This window comes from Scyliorhinus canicula, chromosome 10 (genome assembly GCF_902713615.1).
Source record: "Scyliorhinus canicula chromosome 10, sScyCan1.1, whole genome shotgun sequence".
In the NCBI taxonomy this organism is placed as follows: Eukaryota; Metazoa; Chordata; class Chondrichthyes; order Carcharhiniformes; family Scyliorhinidae; genus Scyliorhinus; species Scyliorhinus canicula.
Window position 1 is genome coordinate 85,276,686 of NC_052155.1, and position 23,819 is coordinate 85,300,504.

Here is a 23,819-nt window from a genome sequence, read left to right on the forward strand (position 1 = left end):
TTGTCTGGTGCTGAGGTCATGCCATGCATGCCATGGGAAGCTGCGACACGACGGGGTCTCACTTGCTCTCTTGGTTGCCCGATGCCAACTTCCACCTCTGTGATTGCCCCCTCTGCAGGTCCAGTGCCCACCCCTTCTGTGGTGATAACCACTGTAGATATGCGTACTTGCAGTAGGGGGATGTATGGCTGTACCTGTAATACAGGTTCCTCCGGTAAGCCCCTGCCAGCTAGCTCCGCCCACAGGGAGCTTGTGTATAAATATGCGTGTGAGTCACTCAGACCCTATTCTACAGTTGCAGCCGGAGGAATAGCATCACACAGCAATAAAGCCTCGATTGTACATGTCTCTCGTCTTTGAGTGCAATTGTTAGTGCCACAATTTATTGCTGTGTGTACCGTCTTCTCAAAACAGGCCTTGCTCTGTTTCCTTCTGGTGCCTAACTTTAACGCGGCTGCGAGCTGAGCCGATTTAATATTTTCTACCATTTGTTTGATTACCTTCTCGTGTGTGAGGGCCGTCAATTCTGGGGTGGTCAAATCGATCCCTAACAAATACTCTGTTCCTTCCATGGGGCCTCCAGTCATGAGCGTGTGTGGTGTGAAACCTGTAGAACTTGAAACAGTATTCCGTAAAAACATAAGCGCGAATGCGAGTACCGAATCCCAAGTCGTGTTATTTTGCTGAAACATTTTGAAAAATGTTTCAGTTGTCCGGGACGGCACTTTGCGGCCATTTTCACGAATGGTGAGAGCAGGTGTGTTTGCGTTCGTGAAAACGGCCGTAAAGGCCTGGGAACTCGGCCCATCGGCCAGGGGAAAATTGCTGTTTGCCGTAAAAAACGGCGAGCAGCGATTCGTGTCGTGGGGCGGCCATGTGGGGGGAGGGGGGGGGGGGGGGGGGAGAATAGCGGGAGGTCGGGAAAAATGTCGGGAAGGCCCTCCCGCTATTCTCCGACCCGTTGTGGGCAGCGGAGAATCGCGCCCATAGTTGCTGCAGCTGTTTCTGTTACTTAAAAATAACATTGGATCTGCGCCATCCAGACTGCCATAAGTAGAGTTGAGGAGAATCTGCCACTGTTGCTGAAGATGTTGCTGAATCTGCCATTGTTGCTAAATCCTGGAAGAAGGGTAGCTGAAATCCTTTGTGAGAAAGACAGAGTTTTGAAGGACTTTGTGACTGAGATTGATTACATACATGCTGAGTGGACTGCCGAGCCCATTTGTAAGATCTGTCTTGGTTGTATCTGCCATTTAATGCTTAATTTATCATCAACCATAATTTGCTGTTAATTTGTGTTTCATTTATGTTGATTCTGGGTTTTACAGTGCAGCTCGTTATCTAAGGTAGTATTTAGCGTTTATTTTGTTTGACTGTTGTGTAGTAAAAAATTATTTTAATTAAACCGTAAATAATTGGAATTTTGGATTTCTTCTTGTAAGAAACGTTACTTCTCTCGTCTGGGATCAAGGTGCATAGTTCCAGCTGGAGAGCTGGGTGAATCATGACGTGCCCAATTAGCACCCAAGTTGGCCCAAATTTGAGCTGTGTGAACGCCAAATGTAAGGGGCGGGATTCTCCATTGCCCGATGCCGATATCGTAATTGGCGATTAGACGGAGAATCCCTTTTAACGCCCAAATCGGGGGCGGCGCTGGTTTGACCCCGGTTTTCTATTCTCCGTCCTGTTTGAAATGGCGTCATTGCGTCGCGCGCCGCAAACCGTTGGAATGACATTGGCGCGTCGCCTGAAGGCCCTGCCCTGAGGCTCTGCACCCGATGGGCCGAGTTCTTGAACACGTGGGGGGGGGGGGGGGGGGGTCTCAGTGATCAGGAACCCGGCCTGGCGGCTGCGGACTGTCCAGCGCCACCACAGTCGGCCAGGAGCTATGCTGCTGGCCGAGGGGGCTTCCGCGAGGTCTGAAGGAACTGGTGTCGGGTGGTCAGGGAGGCAGGTACTTGGCAGGTTTGGTTCGCGCACCGCCGGCAGCATGTTTTACGGCGTGACCGTTGCAGGTTCTCGCCGTGCGCGTCCTCTGCCCTGGCCATTCTCCAGCCGTTTTTGACATGGGTGCCGGGGGTTTTATACCCGAATCGGCTGCTAGCCCCTCACCGGTCCCAGGATCGGTAAGGTTTCAGCTCCGATTTTGGAGTCGTAAACCGCTACAGTTCCCATATCGGCGTCGCCACTTAGCCTCAAAATCGGAGAACCCAGCCCAAGAAATTTATTAACAGACTTTTTTTGAACCATGTTCCCTGACGGTGGAAACTTAATTTTCTGGCAAATAGGCTTTGTAGCAGACTTTGGCTAATCAACTTTTGATTCACACCTTCCTCTCACGTAATTTTGATGTATAAGCAGTGTTTTATTGACTGTTCACGAAGCAGGTAGCCTGAATATGGTGGAAATCCCAACCATTTCCTCATTACAACTTTATTTTAAATGTACATAATGTAATAAACCTACAGTCTAACTGGAATGCTGCAGTCAACATGGCAACATGGCAAAGCAAATCATAGAGTTATATAGTTTTACAGTACAGAAAGGGCTTTTTTGGCCCATCATGTCTGTGTCGACCATCAAGGGCCAATCTATTCTAATCCCATTTCCAGCACTTGGTCTGTAGCCCTGTATGCTCTGACATTTCAAGTGCTCATCTAAATGTTTCTTAAATGTTGTGCGTGTTTCCACCTCTATCACCCTTTTTCAGGCAGTGAGTTCCAGATTCCCACTTCGCTCTGGGTGAAAAGGGTTTTTCTCAAATTCCCCCCTAAATCTCCTGCCTCGTGGTTATTGACCCCCCACTCCGAAGTCGAAACATTTCTTCCGATCTACCCTATCTGCGTCCCTCATAATTTTGCCCCCCTCAACCTTCTCTGCTATAAGCCAAACAGCCCCAGCCTCACCAGCCTCTCTTCCTAGCTGAAGAACTCCAGCCCAGGTAACATCCGGGTGGATCTCCTCTGCACCTTTCCAATGCAAATGCAAATGAGCCTTTTCAATTTCTTAAAAAGACATAATCTAAGAAATGTAAATGTTTTACTGACTTAAATTTAGCATTTGTTTGAAGCTTAAATTGACTATTGATGCTTCTTGTTTGGCTTCATTAAGCATACTTACTGTGAATCTAAGTTTTTGTCTATTAACATGTTAAATGGAAGTACAAGGACAATATTTATAACATTTGGGCTTTATTTGTTTAAAAATGTTTGTGAACTTAACCCTTTGGTCATTGCTCCATAAATTGATGCTGAAATGAACTTCCATTCCCAGCAATACCATTGGCACTTTTAATTCTTGAAAACGGTATATCATTAACATTTTTTTGAGTGGAAAGCTGTTCCTTAAAAATGTTACGAAATTAGATGCTAAACAATTCTCAAGATTTCCTTTCCAATTTTTTTAAAATTTAGAGTACCCAATTCTTTTTTTTTCCAATTGAGGAGCAATTTAGCGTGGCCAACCACCTCCCCTGAACATCTTTTTTGATTTGTGGGGGTGAGACCCACACAGACACAGGGAAAATGTGCAAACTCCACACGGACAGTGACCCAGAGCCGGGATCGAACCTGGGACCTCGACCTCTTGAGGGAGCAGTGTTAACCACTACGCTACCCTGTCATCCCCTGATTTCCTTTCCAATTTGCAGTCGGGACTGACTTTTTTCCGCTTCAAATATTTTCTTTCTCCAAAGAACATGAACAAATCATTGGAATCTAACTGACTCGGGATAGGTTGGAGAGGGCGATGAAGCACAAATAATGAAAACGGGGACCTCATAAACGATCCCATCTTCTTTCTGAACCTCACAATCTAAGGTCCATGAAAGTATTAGCTTGTTGGAGGTGCCATTGTTTCAGACAAGACAAGAATTCAGGGGACTACTTTATGGGCAGCATGGTAGCACAGTCGTTAGCACAGTTGCTTCACAGCTCCAGGGTCCCAGGTTCGATTCCCACTTGCGTTACTATCTGTGCGGAGTCTGCAGGTTCTCCCCGTGTCTGCATGGGTTTCCTCCGGGTGCTGCAGTTTCCTCCCACAGTCCAAAGATGTGCAGGTTAGGTGGATTGGCCATGTTAAATTACCCTTAGTGTCCAAAAAAGTTAAGTGGGGTTACTGGGTTTCCGGGATAGGATGGAGGCGTGGGCTGGTGCAAACTCGATGGGCCGAATGGCCTCCTACAGCACTGTAAATTCTGTGATTCTATACTCAAAGAGTAGAGACTTTTTCCGAGTGTCCTGGCCAAATTCATCTCTCAGCCATCACCCAAACGGATTAAAACTGAAAATGCCGGGAAATGTCAGCAGGACTGACAGCATCTTCAAGAGTCATCCAGATTTGAAATGTTAGGGGCTAGATTCTCTGCCCCATCACACCACATTTCTGTTTCACTCCACCGGACGGATGCTCCGTTACGCCGACTGGTCAATGGGGTTTCCCATTGTGGGGCTGCCCCATGTCGTCGGCAAACCCCTGGGCTGCTGGCAAAACAGAGCATCATGCCGGTGAAGAATCCAGCCCCAGGTCTCTTCTCTCACCACAGATGCTGTCAGACCTGCTGAGATTTTGCCGCATTTCCAGTTTTTCTTTCAGATTCCAGCACCAACAGCAATTTGCATTTATCCGAAATAATTGACTGGTTAATGTCATAATATCCACTCATGTATATAATGAGATGCAGACAGGCAGTGATTGACACACAGGATGACCAGTAAGCACACAACACAGTGCAGCCAATCATCAGACAGGACACTACCACTATAAAGCCAGAGGGCACTAGGTTTCCCACGCTCTCTGGACCCAGCTACTGAGACAGTCAGAGTCCATGAGCTAGCCAGTGCAAACACCATGCGGTAGCTAGTAAGTCTGGTCAGGCTAGTACTAGGTCTCCAGTCAGTTCAGTATAGTGTCGACCCACAGTTGAACATGTTTATCAGTTCTATCGTTGAATAAAACAGTGTTGGATGTTCTCCCGTGTTAGACGTCTGTTTCTAGCTTCCCTGCATCGAGTGCAGTCCACATCGAACCAACCTGCCTAACACATCAGTTAATTGTGGGACCTTTATGTGTCCCAAATTGTTCAATGACCTAAAAACAGTGATGCCACTTCAGGCACTTTGGATATCCTGAGGAAGTAAAAAACCCCACAAAATACAAACGTTTGGATTTCACTGAACCAACTTAGTTTTGTCCTCATAGAATTTCAATAAGATTATGAGGAAGCTCTCTACTTTCACTGTTCCAAGCTGATTATTTCTTGTGGCCTTCAAAGTCTTTCGAAGATCAATGATTACAGCCCGTAAAATTTTCTTGAGAATTTTCTCTAATACCCTAAGCTAATTGGTTTATCTGGGCCAGTCCAGGCTTGAAAGCTTGGCTCACACAAAACTAATCAGCTCGGTGAGCTGTCAGCATGCTGTTTTGTGGGGTCAGCTCATTTCCAGATTTATTCGTAGATGTCTGTGCAATCTTGCCTTGTGCGTGGGACTAGTCAAACAAGCAAACGTTCAAGTTGTACCTCAACTGAAATGTAAACAAATTCTTCAGTGTTCAACTTCATTCACAAATCCTCCAATAATGAAGTATGCAAGCCAAGCTACAGTTCGTTTTGTGCAACCTCCAGACTCCAGGCCTGACAAGTGGGAGATAGCAGGCATACCACATAAGTACCAGGTAATAAACATCTCCACCAAACCTCTACACTCTGTAATCTAAGAAGAGACCTGATGGCAACCCTTTTCTCCCAAGGTACTATACAGAATAGAAAGAGGAGTTCCAATGCAGCTGCTGCCCTTAACCTTTGGAGTGGTCGGGATCCTGGACGGGATTCTCTAATCGCTGATGCCGAAATCGCGTTCGGCCGGAGAATCTCCGTTTACACCGAAATCGGCATCGTTTTTGCGATGCTCTGACCCCTCAAAAACAGCATACTCCTCCGCCGCATGCCGTACGGACGGCCTCGGGACGTCACCTGAGGTCCCCTCCCCCGATGCTCCGCCCCCAATGGGCCGAGTCCCCGACGGTGTGGGACATGTGTGTTCATATCGTTCGGCGCCTCGCATGGCGGTTGCGGACTGAGTCCAGCGCCGCCACAGTCGATGGGGGGGGGGGGGGGGGGGGGCGTTCTGCTGGTAGGGGAGCCTTCGTTGGGGGCTGGGGGAACTGGTGGGGGGGTGGTCCGGGGGTGGCGAGGCTGTTCACAGGAGGACAGTTTTTAGCAGGCTGGGTCCGCACATGGCTGGCACCATGTTGCACGGCGCAGCCACGGACCCAGCCAGTCTCTGGCCGTATCCGCAGGTAAAACCAGGGACTTTACACTTCGCGGCTGCTAGCCTCCATCAGACAGACGATTGGTGCGGGGACAGCGCCGACTTTCTGGTCGTAAGACCAGACGGATCCTGCGGGCATAACGCATGATCGGAGAATCCAGCCCACTATATTTGGAATGTGCTGTTGAAGGAGGATTGTCATGTTGCTGCAGTGCACTTGCAGATGGTCTGTGCGGAGTCTGCACATTCTCCCTGTGTCTGCGTGGGTTTCCTCTGGGTGCTCCGGTTTCCATGCACAGTCTAAAGATGTGCGGGTTATCTGGATTGCCATGCTAAATTGCCCTTAGTGTCCAAAAAATGTTTAAATTGGGGTTATTGGGTTACGGGGATAGGGTAGATACATGGGCTTCAGTAGGGTGCTCTTTGTAAGGGCCAGTGCAGACTCGGTGGGCCGAATGGCCTCCTTCTGCACTGTAAATTCTATGATATGATTCTATGGTGCACACCGCTCTCAATATGCACCAGTGGTGAAGGGAGTGAATATTTAAGGTGGTGGATGGGATGCTAATCAAGTGGGTTACTTGGCCCTGGGTAGTGTTGAATTTCTTAAATTTTACTGAAACTGCACTCATCCAGGAAAGTGGAGGATGTTCTATCACACTCCTAAGCATGATGTGGAGATGCCGCCGCTGGACTTGGGTGGGCACAGTAAGAAGTCTCACAACACCAGGTTAAAGTCCAACAGAATTTCTTTGAAATCACAAGCTTTTTAGGAGTGCTGCTCCTTGATCAGGTGAAGTGGAGGCAGATTCACAATTATAGCATTTATAGGAGAGACAGAATTGCAAGTTAATTACTGATTGGAATGTGAATGGTTGGAATATGAGTCTTTACAGGTAAACAAATCTTTACAGGAACAAACAGTGTGAGTGGAGTGAGTGATAATCACAGGTAATCAAAGTGTGAAGTGTCTCAAGTTAGCTAGTAGAATTCTGCAAGCCTGGACAGTATGGTGGGGGTTACATGTCATGTGACATGGACCCGAGATCCTGGTTCAGGCTGTCATCATGTGTGCAAAACTTGGTTACCAGTTTCTGCTCGGCGATTCTGCGTTGTCATGTGTCTTAAAAGTCGCCTTCTTTGGTGCAAATGTTACTTGCCACTTATCAGCCCAAGCCTGAAATCTGGCCAGGCATTTGGACATGGACTGTTTCAGTATCTGAGGAGATGTGCATGATGCTGATCACTGTGCAGTCATCAGCAAACATCCCACTTCTGTCTATATGATGGCGGGAAGGTTATTGATGCAACCTATTTATGCGCAATCAGTAACTACTGAAACGAGGATGTAGTCGGAACTGAAGGCTTTAATCAACAAGATGTTTCCCCTGCAGCTCGAGTACAGAAAGATGCCAGCTGCTGGGGAACACGGGTTCTTATACCCGCCTCACTGGGCGGAGCTACCTTACGTTCCGACCAATGAAATGCAAACACTTGGGCCAATGAGCAGCGAGCCTTCTCCACCAATGGTAGCTCACTCTCCCAGGTACCGTAGTACCTCTAGTCATACTACCACACCTATGACACTATCCTGAGAAATTTGGGGGACTGAGCTGAATTACCTCCAACAACCACCAATGTCTTCATGCTGGGTATGACTCCAAAAAGTGCAGACTGCCATCGGTAGCAGTGGTCATTGCTGAAGCATCATCGCCTGGCAAAGAGTGACTCAATGCTAAGGCACCTTGAAGATCTGTAAGGTTTTTTAGGGGACGCCAGGGCCAGTTTGGCATACCCCTATCAGGGGATGGGAGGTTTGCTGCAACAAGGGCGTCTTGGGCACAAGGGCAATATTTTCTGCCGGGGTTCATTGGTTATGTCGCTCCCATTATGAGGGCTGCTGCGGGAACCCACTGGGGGCCAGTAAGCCCTGCCAACGCAAGTAAAACATCTGCAGTGCAGCTGGGAAGCAGGACTGTCAAGGTTATATGGCTATTAGGCCATAAGTGGTGGTGAAGTTTAACAATGTGCCTTCATTACCTTCATACAGGATCAACTCTGGTGATTATTTTTGCTTCGTAAATCTGAGACTGGCATTTTCCTTTGGAGCTGGGTCTGACAATTTCTGAGAATACTAGCTGGAAAAAAGGTTGAAGTACTAAATGATTATGTATTTAGCCTTGCATGAAAAAATCTATACATCATTTTAAAATCTTAAGAATGAGGAAGTAAAGTTCAAGAGTGGGGCATAATAGAATTATTGGGGAAAGTGGAATGGTAATAATGCAGCAGATTTGACAATGTGAAAATACCTTACAATCGATTGCATTGCATGGTAATACTTTTTCTTTATGAAAAATATTACAGTACAAATGTAATTTGACTTAGCAAATCACTGACTTTGATAAAACAACTTATCCCCAACTCTGCCTGAATAATGCTGCGGAAGATCTACTAATAAATCTAAGGAATTATTTTTGTACCTTTTTCAAAAAATGTGTAACAAAAGCTATGTGCTGTAATTTGTGCTCACAATTTGCAAAAGCAAAATACTGCCATTGCTGGCAATCTGAAATAAAAACAGAAAATCCTGGAAATACCCAGCAGGTGAAGCAGAAAATGTGGAGGAAGAAACAGTTGATGAATCAGGTCTGTGACCTTCAGAAGTCATATAAACTGATTTTCTCACCACTGAGACTGCACAACCTGCTGAATGTTTTCAGCATCTCTGTTTTTTATTACAATTTGCAATGCTACTGTAAAACAAGAGCTTAAGTCCTGTGGATATAGAGGAACCCAATAACATTTATCCTCAAGGTGACTATAATGCTGAATTTCTATGCTGGTAGCTCATTCCAAAGGTTCATGGGTGGCATGGGGGACATGTTCCAGACTGCAATAGGAAATGACCAATGTTATGTTCGGAGGGACCAATGATTTAGTTCAGTTCACACCCAATACTAATAGCCAGGATGCAAGAGCTGGATTTGGAGTCATTGTGCGGTTACTACAAGTAGAAGGAGTTAATGATTGCATTCAAGTGTTAACTCCCTGGGGACAGCAGGTAATCATAAAGCAAACCATTGGCTTGTTGAAAATGTGCTTTCAATGCCTTGACCTCTCCAACGAACCATTACAATAAGTGCCATAAAGAGTGTCCACGATTGTCATAATGTGCTGTGCATTGCATAATGAGACATTGCAATGAGGACAGGAATTGCCAAAGGAGGAACTGTTCTCCTCTGATAAGGATGACAGCAAGAATCTGAGGAAGTGGCCAAAGATGTTGCAGTACCTCTCCAAGATGTCAGGGCTATGGGAAGACTTTTCATGGCTCACAGAGTCAACCTAATTTTTAAGTGGTTTGCACAGGAATGGCCATCATTACATCACCTGTAAATCATTGCCTGCTTTTGATGTGCACCCATCTCTGTCAGCTTCCAACCAGAGGTACCTCAATACCAACTTCCTCTAAACCCTAGCCTAGAATGCCAAGGGGAGTAGGCCTTTGTCACACAAAATCAGAAAATAAGACTGCCCTGAGGACACTGACTTTGCACTTGGGTATAAGTCACTGAAGGTATTATGATTGGGTTTTCTGATCTCTTTGCAGTGCCAGAGCCATGAGTGCATGCACAACGCATCACTTGTCGCAAAGTAAGTAACCTTGGCCAATCTTCTTGCCATGGTATGTATGATTGAGCCACCAGAGTCCCATGTTCAGCCATGTTGCACAGCCTTGGCAAGACAACTCTTCCCATCCAATTAAACTGCCATTGAACATTTTTGTCTCCACAAATGGGATGTCGCTCCAGATTTTTAATCCATCAATGATTGCCAATCATGAAATATGCCAGCACAATATATGTTCTGACCAATCACACCACAAAGAAATGACCATGATGCACACAATAATCAAGTGAAGCAGATATAATGTGAACTTCACACATAGAATCATATCATAGAGTTACAGTCCAGAAGGAGGCCATTCGGCCCATCGAGTCTGCGCCTGCTCTTGGAAAGAGCACCCCACTTACGCCCCTTCTCTACCCTATCCTTGTAACCCAGTAACCCCACCTACCCTTTTGGACAATTTAGCATGGCCAATCCACCTAACCTGCACATCTTTGGACTATGGGAGGAAACCGGAGCACCTGGAGGAAACCCATGCAGGCACAGGGAGTACGTGCAAACTCCATACAGACAGTTACCCAAGTCCAGAATTGAACCCAGGTCCCTGGAGCTGTGAGGCAGCAGTGCTAACCACTGTGCATTCATGCCACCCCTGTGCAGAAATGGACGCTACCTAACACCTGTGCCACTTTTATACCCTCAAAAGGTGCTAAATATCCTCATGCTCACTACGCATTGGTGCAATCCTGACATCTGTGGTTGAGGTGGAAAACTGTGGCTGAGAGCAGTTGCCTGTGATGATCTTGATGGCCATTTTCGGGTGGACTGAGGCCATAAGTGGTCTGGTACTCTGTAGGTCTCCTGCATGGGTTCCTTGGCCCTGCCTATTGGAGGAAGTGGAGTCACAAGCAGAACCCTGAGAGGATGTCCTGGCAGCTGACCGGCACTCTTACTCCCCCTCAGTGCGCAATGGCACATCCCTGAATTCCTGAGGAAAGCGGGCACCTGGGGGGACTTGAGATGTTTTATGCCATTCTTGCCTTGCCACTGTTTTAATGAGCCTATTCCAGAGGGGTGGAATGCGGGGCTGAGCACCTGCAAATCATATGATAGGTCAGGCTCTCCGTGGTGGTCACCTGCCTTTCCATGTTAGATGCCATGAACTCAGATGCCAGAGACTCTTCTACTGTCCACTCAAAGCTCCGTATAGCCTCTGGGTTCTCTACATGTTTTTCTCCTACCTGTTTCTGCATCCTTTGCAGATTTATTGTAGCTAGGATCAGAGGCCCGCCATCAGCCTGGGCCTCAGCATAAACCTGTTCCCCAACAGCCCTCCCACTTTCACGGACTTCAGTTGACACAGTCTCCTCAGCTGCTTACATTTGCCCTTGATTCCAGGTACAATCGCTCGAGTGCCACTGCGCTGGTGAAGGATGCGGGAGAGTTAGATGATGGTGCATGCTTTGATCATCATCTTCAGAGGTGGAATTGTCACTGTCACTGACAGACTGCAATCTTGGCTCCTAATGACCTGCATTGGAGATCAAAAAAGAAGGACATGAAGGAACATCTCAGTCTTTCAGGACACCACAGTTTAATGTGTGCCGCCTGTGTGGCCATCTCTCAACACCAGCTTGGAGACATTGTGACCCTGCTGCCTGAATAATCTTGACTCACCACCTGCAATAGCATAGAGCCCTGCACCCCCATGATCTTCATGGCTTTCTCCTCAAATGGTGTCAAGATCTATATTTCAGGAACACCTCCACCAGCCTTGGCCCTTTCCTCGGCATTTAAGGTGCCCGTATTCTGCAAGAGGAACTGGAGACTCAGTGGCATGTCAAGAGACACCGAACCTCCTTGCCCCCATGCAACTCCATATTGTCACACACTGGCCCAAAGTTATAACTAGTATCCCAATCGTCTTTTCATTGTGTTTGCAGATGACATGAAGATTGGTTGACCGTGAAGGAGAATGTCTTGGGTTACAGGAGGATATGGACGGATTGGTCATGTGGATATATCAGTGGCAGATGGAATTTAACCCTGAAATGTGTGAAGTAGTGCACTCTTTGGAAGGAGTAACACGGCAAGGGAGTACTTAATGAATGGGAGGACACTATGAAGTTCAGAGGGATCTTGGTGTTTGTCCACAGATCCCTGAAGGTGGCAGGACAGGTGAATAGGGTAGTTAGGAAGGCATACAGGGCACTTATCAGTTGTGGCATAGATTATAAGAGCAGGGATGTTATGTTGGAGCTGTACACAACTTTGATCAGGCCACAGATAGATACTGTGTCCCGTTCTGGTCACCACACTATGGGAAGGATGTGCTTACACTAGAGAGGGTGCAGAGGAGATTCATCAGGATGTTGCCTGGGATGGAGCATTTTAGCATTGAAGAGAGGCTGGATAAGCTCAGGTTGTTTTCTTTGAAGCAAAAGAAGCTGAGAGGGGACCTGATTGAGGTGATTTTTTAAAGTTAATCTTTACAAGATGTGGCTTCGCCGGCTAGGCCAGCATTTGTTGCCTATCCCTAATTGTCCTTGAGAAGGTGGTGGACTGCCTCCTTGAACTGCTGCAGTCTGTGAGGTGTGGGTACACCCACTATGCTGTGAGAGAGGGCGTTCCAGGATTTTGAGCCAGTGACAGTGAAGGGACGGCAATATATTTCCAAGTCAGGATGGCAAGTGACTTGGAGGGGTTGGTGGGAGAGGGGGGGTGGGAACCTGGCCCGGGGGGGGGGGGGGGGGGGGGGGACCTCCAGCTGGTGGTGTTTCCAGGTATCTAGTGCCCTTGTCCTTCTTCATGGTAGTGGTCATAGGTTTGGAAGGTGATGTCGAAGGAACTTTAGTGAGTTGTTGCGGTGCATCATGTAGATGGTGCACACTGCTGCTATTGTGCATCGATGGTGGAGGGAATGAATGTTTATGGAAGGGGACCCAATCAAGCCAGCTGCTTTGTCCTGGATCGTGTTGAGCTTCTTGAGTGTTGTTGGAGCTTCACTCATCCAAGCAAGTGGGGAGTATTCCATCACACACCTGACTGGTGCCCTGTAGGTTGTGGACAGGCTTTGGGAAGTCAGAAGATGAGTCATTCGCTGCAAGATTCCTGGCCTCTGACCTGCTCTTGTAGTCACAGTATTTATATGGTTAGTCCAGTTGAGCTTTTGGCAATGAGATGTTGATAGTGGGGGATTCAGTGATGGTAATACCATTGAATGTCAAGGCGTGATACAGTACTTTGATTCTCTCATATTGGAGATGGTCATTGCCTGATGTGTATGTTAATTGCCATTTCTTAGTCAAACCCTGGATATTATACAAGTCTTGCTGCATTTTCACGTGGACTGCTTCAATGTTTGAGGAGTTGCAAATGCTGCTGAACATTGTGCAATCATCAGCGAACATTCCCACATCTGACCTTATGTCAGAAGGAAGGTCATCGATGAAGCAGCTGAAGATGGTCAGGCCTCAGACACAATGTTGAGGAATTCTTGAAGTGATGTCCTGGGACTTAGATTACTGACCTCCAACAACCACAACCATCTTCCTTTGTGCTCGCATTACGATTCTAGACCAGATCCCAACAGTGGCTTGCATAAAGAATAGGGATTTAGTATTTTAAAATAAATCTTTATTATAACACAATATAAACTGTTTAAGATCACATCCAAAAATAGCTTAAAACTACCCCTTAAACAATATTACCCAATAGAGTCAGTACAATTCCCTTAATTACGGTCCCTATTCCCAATTAAATAAAGACAATAAAACATACAGCTCTTGTGATGAATGGAGGATTTTTTGAATATTGGATTCTAATTATTGGGACAATTTAAGCATGAAAACCCATGGATTACAGTATGTTTGATTGCAGTGGTCATGTTTTTAAAAGGAATTTTTTTGTAAAGGCCTGGGAGCTTCTAGTAGCCTGAAGCTGAAATTGACCAAAGGAATGTGGTTTTCAGTCTGGACTATTGCATTATGGTTTGATGGGGGAAAATCTCTGCGAGTTAATGTACTTTTCATCTGCATAATTAATTAGCTTTTCAGTTTAGGGAGATGAGGTCATTGCTGGGTGGAGCCAAGGAATACAGAGAGTCAGTTTTAGAGACGCCTTTGTGAGAAAAAGGTGAATTCTGATTTATCTGACACCAAGCCCACAAATCTCTCACAACAAGATAGTTATAAAAGAGTAACAATATTTAAAGCAGAGCAGTCTTGTTTGGGGACAAGGAAGAGCAGTTTTTGAAGCTATTCAGCCAATGTCTGAAGGGGTTCTAACAGAGCCATATCTGTTTTATAAAGCCAGTATTACTCTATGCCATGCTGATTTTAAGATATATTGAGAACTGCGTGTTTATTTTCTTGTTGTTTAATGGGAAATTCAGTGGTAGTGCTTAAAGTATAATTGTGAGCTGCTCTTTTCGAGTGGGAAGTTAAAGAGTTTAAGATTGTATTCTCAATACAGTTTTGTTTTTTAAAAAATACCAATTTTCCCTATTTCTTCATGCATCATACCTGGAGTGAATCCTTCCTTCTGCACAGTCTTGCAAATAAACTAAAATATTGGTGTTTCAGTCCAGTATCCTAGCCACTGTCGGGGTCTGGTCTTGGATTGCAATATTCTCAATCCATTCTACATCCCATTGGCACCGAGAAATATTTGCTTTCCAGAACAGATTTAGCTACTGTTTTAACCCCTGCAGACTCTGGCTGGATGCCTTCAAAAAGCCATTCCAGCTTGTTTGTTTCAGCTTCCCTCTTGTCCCCAGACAAGTTAGCATTGCTTTAAATACTATTAATCTATTTTTTAACTATCCTACTATGAGAGCAAAATACCTTATTTGTGGACACAGTGTTTGCAAGATCAGAACTCAACTCAAAAGCTTTCTCAAAATGTCCAAATGCCTTAGTTCCAGCCACCAATGACATCAAATGAAAACAAATTAACTCACCAGGCTAAAAACACATTGGGCGGGATTCTCTAATAATGGGGCTATGTCCCCACGCCGGCGTGAAAACCGGCGCCAATGACTCCGGTGTCAATGACCCCCGAAAGTGAGGAATTCTCACCTTTTTAGGGGGCTAGGTTGCTGCCAGACTTGTCCCCGCAGCTCCAACCGGCGCAGAACGGCCCGTGCGAGTCCGCGCATGCGTGGAACGGCCGGCGATATGGTGGAGCCCTATAAGGGCCTGGCGCAGAGTAAAGTAGGCCCCCCACGAAACCAGCCCGCCTGCCGATCGGTAGGCCTCGGTCGCGGGCCAGGCCACCGTGGGCACCCCCCCCCCTTCCAGGTCGGACCCCCCGCCCTCCCACTCCAGGATGGTCCCCGCACACTCACCTTCCAGGTTCCGCCGTGTGGGAGGTGAGTAATCCACACCGGCAGGACTCGGCCAAACTCGTCAGCCACTTGGCCCATCGGGGGCCGGCAGATCGGCGGGTGGGCCGCTGTGAACGACCCCCACCAGCGCGGCAGGAATCCCCCGGGCGCCTGAAAAATGGCGCCGGAGAATGGTGAAGCCGGCGGCGGGGCGCGATTCTCGTGCCTCCCCAGGGTTTCTCTGACCCAGCGCCGGGTCAGAGAATCCCGGCCATTAACTCCCCAGATACTCCCCCTAGTCAAACAACAGTGCATTAGCCCAGGCTCCTACGATGGTTGATTTTACATCTAGCTCCTAAAAGTTTTCCGTCTTGCAAAAAAGGATTAATTTAAAAACATGATTACTGCAGTCAAACACGCTCTAAGCTAGGTACTTAACCCTTAAATTTCCAAATGATTACAATCCAATATATCTAAAATCCTGCATTTGTCACACTAGGTGTGACTCCAATCAGTGGAGTGTTCCCCCCTGATTCCTATTGTTTCCAGTTTTGCTAGGGCTCTTTGATGCCATACTCGATGAAATGCTCCCTTGGTGTCACGTGCAGTCACCCTCACCTCACCTCTGGAGTTCACTGATCCTGAGGCTAAGTGTTGACGCCATCGTAAGTGCCGTCGCATTTCACGGCGGCATCAACAGGCCCCCAGGTTCAGTGATTCTGAGCCCCTCAGTAGGCCAACACGGCACTGGAGTGAACCATGCCGCTCCAGCTGCCAATACCAGCGTCAAATGGGTGCCGCGGGACTGCGCATGCGCGCTGTGACCGGGGCGAATGCACGCATGCGCGGTGGCTTCCTTCTCCGCGCCAGCCCCGACGCAACATGGCGTAGGGCTACAGGGGCCGGCGCGGAGCAAAAGAGGCCCCCGGCCCGAGAGGCGGGCCCGCCGATCGGTAGGCCCCGATCGCGGGCCAGTCCACAGCGGAGGCATTCCCCCTGGGGTTGGACCCACCTCCCCTCCCACCAGGCCGCCCCCCCAGAAAGGTGCATGCCGAGGTCCTGCCGGGTAAGACCACACGTGGACGCGGCGGCGGGACTCGGATTTTTCTTGCGGCCACTCGGCCCATCTTGGGTGGAGAATCGCCGGATGGGGGGCCCCCATAGAGCAGCCGCCAACCGGCGCCGCACCGACCGCGCTGGCGCCGATGGCGCCGATTCTCCGCTCCCCGGAGTATCGGCAGACCGGCGTCGCACGATTAGGGCCCGGCCCGGCAATTCTCCGGCCCGATATGGGCTGAGAGAATCCCGCCCCAGGTCTTTTGCCCATATGACGGGCATGGGCAGGATTGATATAAAGCAGCTGTTCCCCTTAGTTAAAGTGTCAAGTTTAGGTGACAGGCAGAGGCTTAGTAGGGATTTGATAAAAAAAGATTTTTACCCAGAGGGTACTGGGAACCTGGAATGCACTGCCTGGGAGGGTGGCAAGGTAGCACAGTGGTTAGCACTGTTCCTTCACAGCGCCAGGGTCCCAGGTTCGATTCCCAGTTTGGGTCACTGTCTGTGTGGAAACTGCACATTCTCCCCACATGGGTTTCCTCCGGGTATTCCGGTTTCCTCCCACATGTCCCAAAAGACGTGCTGTTAGGTGAATTGGACATTCTGAATTCTCTCTCCGTGTACCCAAACAGGCGCCGGAATGTGGGGACTAGGGCTTTATACAGTCACTTCATTGTGGTTTTAATGCAAGCCTACTTATGACAATAAAGAATATTATTATTATTAAAATATCAGCTGAGATAGGAAACACCACAATCTTTAAAAAAAACTTAAATGAGCACTTGAAATGCCATAACATTCTAGGCTAGGGGCAAAGTTGGATTATGTAGATTTAGAGTAGTTTTTTGTTGGTGCAGACATGATGGCTGATGGGCCACTTCTGTACTGTATGATTCTATGATTCAGAACTGTCACAAGGTCTGACCTCAAGTACCCTGTAGTACCGAGGATGTACACACATTCGCTAGCTTGGTGTTTTTTCCTACTGGCATGGATACATTGCTTAATCCTCTAATAAGAGGCCCTTTGATGCAACGCCACAGTGCCAGTTATCTTGGCGGATCGGAGAAGTTAGTTGACTCATTTGCTCTAGTTCTCTGCTGGATGACAAGGCTGCTCACCTCTGCGATCGCCAAACCACCTTTGTCCAATGGGAAGGTTTTTGCTTTCATTTTGTAATGGCCTCGAGACATGGCTGGACTACGCGGCTGCGGACTGTCTTGGACCCAATATGGCCCTGCTGGAGAGAGTGACTGAGGTAACAGAAGATGATTGATCTGTAGGGGAGGGAAAATGGTGGAGTTTAAATAATCAGCTGATGGTGAGGACGGTCAGCCCTGCTTGCTTCCACCGCGTATTTTTCTGTGGTTCATGAAGCTGCCACGCAAGCCTATTATGTGTATCATAATTGCATGTATGGCGGCTCCCGACAGATGAGTGGATGTGGCACCCAATTCCTGTCCCACCATCAAGAGCTTTTTCCACCCTGTATGTTTAAAATCTAGTCACCTTAGCGTAAACTAGTTGAATAAAATGGCGAGATCATTGAAATATTCAACTGCTCTGACCTTTTTTTTCAATGTGAGCTCATTGAGATGAATCAGGTTGCTTTCAGAAGATTATCTCAATGTTATCCCCGAACAAAAAAAAACTTCAAGTTCATGTTCAAGTTCCTGAATACTAAATAAATGCAGTGCCTGAAAGGGGATCCTGTACTTCCTGACTGTTGCTAAAATTGTACATAGTTCTGATGTATCAAGTTCAATGCGTGCTAAAGGAGTAACTCAAAGCGTCCATTCAGTTTATAGATATATGATTAGCAGCTCCTCTGTTGTGTGAAATCATTTATTTCCCCTTGTTTACAAGCTCTAGTCAGGCTGCTCTTGCTTTGCAAAGCACAATTTTAGAAGTGTAACCCGACCAAAAGTCACTTTCAGATCCTGCAATTTGCCTTTTGCAGAATCAGGATCACTGGTATTAATTTACTCTGCTGATGAAGCTGAAAGCAGCCTGGCTTACAAGCAAGTAGAGTTGTGAAATGGATCCTGCTACCCCAAAAAGAATGGCTTCTTCATTTTAAAATCACAGATTAAAAAATTGGGGTGGGGGGATTTTCAGCCGGCGTTTGCTGCAGGCAAAAATGACGGCGGAAAATCTCTCTGACGAGATCTCATTCTCGGATTTTGGGAACCTCCTTTAAATACATTTTTTTCCAATTAAGGGGCAATTTAGCATGGTCAATCCACCTACCTTGCACATCTTTGGGTTGTGGGGGTGAAATCCACACAGACACAGGAGAATGTGCACACTCCACACTGACAGTGACCCAGGGCCGGGATTCGAACCCTGGTCCTCAGTGCCATGGTCCCAATGCTACCCACTGCGCCAGGTGCCGCCCCTATTACTTTAAAGCATGTAACACATGGCCTTTGCATCCCGATTTGCATCGGCACAATTAACAAAGCCATACATCAAGGAATCATCTTTACACTGCTTTGTTCCCGATTCCAGTTTTTTCTCTGTTTCCAATGATTCATCTTCAGTTCTTCACAGTCCTGTTGACTTGTTTGATTGCGCTCGAAAATGGAGTAATCTGTCCTCCATGCTTTCATGTCAAAAATTAGTTACAGCTGACATTCCCAATTTAAAAGGCGATTGCGGTCATTGGCTGCTTTTCCGGCAATTGGGAACGCTGTGTCCGATCGTTCTGCGACCCTCCCAACACCCGTGGGTCGCAACTTTCAGTTTCATAAACGCTGGGCGGATACTCCGTCGGCTGACGCCGGACTCGCAAAACGCTATTGGGCAGAGAATCGGTTCTGACGGCGAAATCACGGTGGACGCCGCTCCAAGCCAAATCTCAATTCTCCGTTGCCTCGACAGTGGTGTCAATGTGTTCCAGGACGCATGTGCAGTAAACACCATTTGCATATTATTAGCGGGCCCGACCCGTTATTCTCCATGGTTCTGCCCCTCCAAAGGGCTGAATTCCCAACTGCGAGGTTCACTTGGGCTTTTCAAAATCGAAACCACCATTGTGGCTGAGGAGGGAGAGAGAGAGGGGTACGGACAGTGTCCAACATCGCCACAATTTGCTGACAGTTGTGCTGCCGGCCGGGGTGGCTTCTGCCAGGGCTGTGGGATGTAACGGGGGATTGCCAGGAGGTGGGCTGTGGGGACGGGGTTGATGGAGCATGGAACACCATTTCCGCAGCTTGCAAGGCTGCCATACAGTGGCACTTATCTCTGCCCAGTGTGAACTTAAGTCCACCGATCGTATGGGTCACCCCCCCCCCCCTCCCCCCCTGGTGCCCTCTGTCCCCAGCTGTATCAGTCCCTGCAGGATGGGCACGTTCCAGCGCAACCAGTGCCATCTTGTTGTCTGGGATGAGTGTGTGTGGCGATTGTAATGTGTATATGCGGCTGCAGCTTGTCAGCCTCCCGAGTGTTAATCACGAACCCGGTGAATGCTGCCCCATTTCTGATTGGAATCAATTGTGTTTCACATGGTGCTGGTGCTGGCCCATCCACAGTCGCTGAATCGGCCCAGGGTCAACACTAGCTTTGCTGTCATGGAAGTCCTCAATTTGAGCCCTAGCGCCAAAACTAAGGGATGGATTCTCCGATCGCAGACGCCAAAATCGCGTTCGGCTGGAGAATGCGTTTTTATGCTGGAAACGGGGGCGGTGCAGTTTTTCCGATGCTTTGCCCCCTCAAAGGACGTCACCTGAGGCCCACCCCCAATTCTCCGCACCCGATTGGTCGAGGCCCCGACGGCGTGGAGCGTGTGTCCTCACAACCTTCGGGGACCTCGCTGTGGAGTGCGTCTGGCGCCGCCACAGTCGGGGAATGGTGGGGGGATCCATTCCGCTAGGAGGGGAGGCTTTGTCAGGGGCTGGTCCAGGGGTGGCGAGAGGGGCTACAGGGGGGTGGTTTTTGGCAGGCCGGGTCCGCGCGTGCCCAGTGCCATGTTATATGGCATGGCCGTCGCCATGCGCAAGCACAGCCACAGAACCGCCCATTCTGCAGCCATATCCTCAGGTAAAGCCGAGGGCTTTATGCAGCGCAGCTGCTAGCCTCCAATCAGATGGAGGATCGGTGCAGGGGTGGCGCTGACTTTTTGATTGTAAGACCAGATTGATCCTGCAGACATAGCCGCAGAATCAGATAATCCAGCCCTTCGTCTCAGGAACGGAAAATCCCACCCCCTGTCTTAGGAGGTCCTCGAGCACCCTTCTCATCTCACCTCTTAAAGACCGGGCATCCTCGGTCCCAATCCCCGACACGGGCACGTTGGCACTGAGAGCCTGGCACCCTGACAGTGCCCGTGCCAGCCTGGGCTGTGCCAGCAGGGGTACCAGGCTACCACCCTGCTCAGAGCCTAACAACCCAGGGGCCTCTGATGTCCTGGGGCCCCCACCCCCACCCAAAGTGCCGTTACGCCTGGTCCACTTTTGTGTGGACTAGTGCTAAACGGCGTCATGGCGAGATCTTCCAGGTGAGGACGTTAGTTCCCGAGCCTCAGGAGAATTTGGTGCAGTCATGTTTAAATTAGCCTAATGGCTATGCCGCACAAGATCCCGTTAGATCTGGCAAAGCCATTCCAAGGGTCGTAAATTTCACGAGAGGCCTCTCGCGAGAATAAACGGCCTCACCGCGGCATTGAATCGGACACGATGAGGCCATTCGATCGCCACCTTAGTTAATTAAGGAACATAAAACAAAATTTAAAACTATTCTGTAGGCATATAAATAAAAATGAAATAGAATTAACTTTCAGGTAATTAACCTTAAACATTAACTCTGTTTATCTCTTCAAAGAAGCTTCCAGATCTGCTGACCATTTCCAACATAATCCCTTTATTTCACATTTCCTGCTTCTGTGGTATTTTTGTTTTGAATGAAAGGGGAAACATTGGAATGGAAATAGGGCCGCTATGGAATGTTTAGGATCAAATCCCAGATAAGGATAACAAAATGACAGAAATACTAAATACTTATTTTGTTTCTGTATGTATCAGGGTGATGGGATTAAAAATTATATAACTGCATTCAAAATAAATAGAGCAGAAATATCAAATAAACTAATCAAACTCAAGTAGGAAAGAATCCTTGGCCTGAGAATATTGCACTGCATTTTAAAAGGATCGAAAGAAAAGGCACTATTACACATATTTAATAATTCATTAGAAAAGGCTGTACTGCCACGAACTGGAAGATTTTTAGTTGAAAGGAGACCCCCAATATATGGAAAATCATCCACATTTTCCAGAATCTCGCCTGTGATCTTAATTTATGGAGGGAGGTTTGTGCCGTGGGAGCTGGTTGAAAGAGGACCTTAATTTTCTAGGTGTTTAATGAAAGGCCTGTTTTCTTATATGCTTCAGACAAGGAGTTGACAATGACCCGGATCTCAGTTTCTGCGTGAGCGTACATATGAGCGTCATCTGCATGACTGAGGTGGGAATGGTTTGGATTTGGATTGAAAGCAGTGTAGTTTCTCGTCTGTTCTGTAAATGACCTCCATGTCTGTGGGTAAGTTGTTGGAGGTGAAGTGCAGAATTGCAGCAAGCAAAATGGTAATGAAGGTTGGTGCAATGACACAATCCCAGTCTTTGCCGTATCAGGGTGTTTTGGGCTGAAAGAGTTAACGTGGGGGAAACAGCACACCCACATGATGATGTGAGAGAGATTTGACTAAGAATCTGGAAAGAAAATGCACATAGCTTAGACTGAGTAAAACCTCTAGTCTTATATATCTGTAAATGGTTATGTTCTTACAACAAACAATTATTGTTCAGACATATCTATGTCACTGCAACTGTTCCTTTGCCAGTCACAACAAAAATGCAATGTAGTGGTAGTAGTGAAGGACCCCGACATCAACTTAAAAAAAAGTTTGGAAGTCTGACCTGAAAAGAAGGTGCCAAAACAGAAGACTATTTAAAAACCACCAAAAGAGTTCCATTGAAGACATAGAGGCTGAGAGACAGGGAAGATATCAACTGCTCAGTTTACTAAGGGCCACAGCATAACACATGATGGTCTGTGAAAAAAGCCAATCCATCAGCAGAGTCAAAGGACCTGGTGACAATCAAGGAAGGGTGAGCAAACCTGGGTGATGAGAGAACCAACATGAGGTAAAAACCTACCTGCCCTTGTGCTCACCACGCTTTCTGTCTTGGATGCAACTATCTGTGAGAGCATTGGTAAGAATGACCACCCCAAGCGATGAAGTCCCATTTCACACTGAGGCTCCTACATCATATTGTGCATCACCACCATTTGACTAAATGGGATAGATTCAGAAAAGATCTAGCAGCTCATAACTGGCCATCCATGAGGTTCTGTGGGTCGTTAACAACAATAAAATTGTATTCCATCACAATCATTAATGTTAGGATCAGAATGTTAGGTAGAATGACTCCCTTTCTTTCCACCCCTTCTTTGGTTGCAACAGATTTTTTGTTTAAAGAGTATACCTGCCAAATCAGTGAGTTTAACTACTTAAGTGGTTTGACTGTAAGAGATGCACAGCAGGTTTTCTTGGAAGTTTTTAAAAACAGAAAGAGGAGAGCATTTAACACCTGATCTAAACAAATAATGAAAACGCTCTGTCTCTCATACACACATACATTCAAGACTTCACACCCACATACACAAGTAAGTTACAAAGAGGAGGATAGGTTTAGTAGTTGAGAGTACGGATCTGGTAGATTGATGCTTTGGACAGTTTCAGGCTGTGCTCAATGGAATTTCCGAATTCTGTGTCGAGATAATTTTTTTAAATGTTGACGACCACCAGTATTTGCTTTCCTGGAGTCAGCAGCTGCTGCGTTGAATTCCCTTTGACGTTGCCTGTGGATGAAGAAGAACGCATCTCGCTGGTCAATCAACAGTCAAGGCTCAAGCTTGCAAGATGGGTGGAGTGAGGGAGAGAGTGCCTACTCAGAGTTGCTTTTTAATCTGTGTCTCTTCTTCTGAATGTACAGGTGCTATCTGGATGTTTTGTGAATGATTCAGAGATGGTTCACTCACACTCCACTAAGGTGATTGTCTCTGATGGGGTCTTCTAAACAGCTTAGTTCCAATGGCTTTGGAATTTTCAGGGTATAGTTATGTAAATATTCGCCTTTTAGAAGCTGCTATTGAAGTTATTTTTTCAAAAAGTGCTGCTGTTCAGTCTTTTAAAACTCAGCCAGTGGTTTCAGCCTAATAACGAATTGAAGTCTGTTTCAATATAATGCATGGCAACTTAACAGTAATCTTTTTTTATGTAAAGTGTATTATTTATTCAAAAATAATAGTAAAGACCTAGTTTTAGCAAGGATTGAAATTACGGTAACATTGCCATGTCAGGCTTCGGCAAATTGGTGATTAAGTAATGTATAGTTAATGGTATTCCATAGTCATATGCTCAACATTCATCTTTTTATAAAACTCCAGTTTAGTTTTATTATTGAACTGAACATCACCATCATTAACTCTATTTCAGATGCTCTTTACTGTCCAATGTTGCACCTTTGATGCTTGCA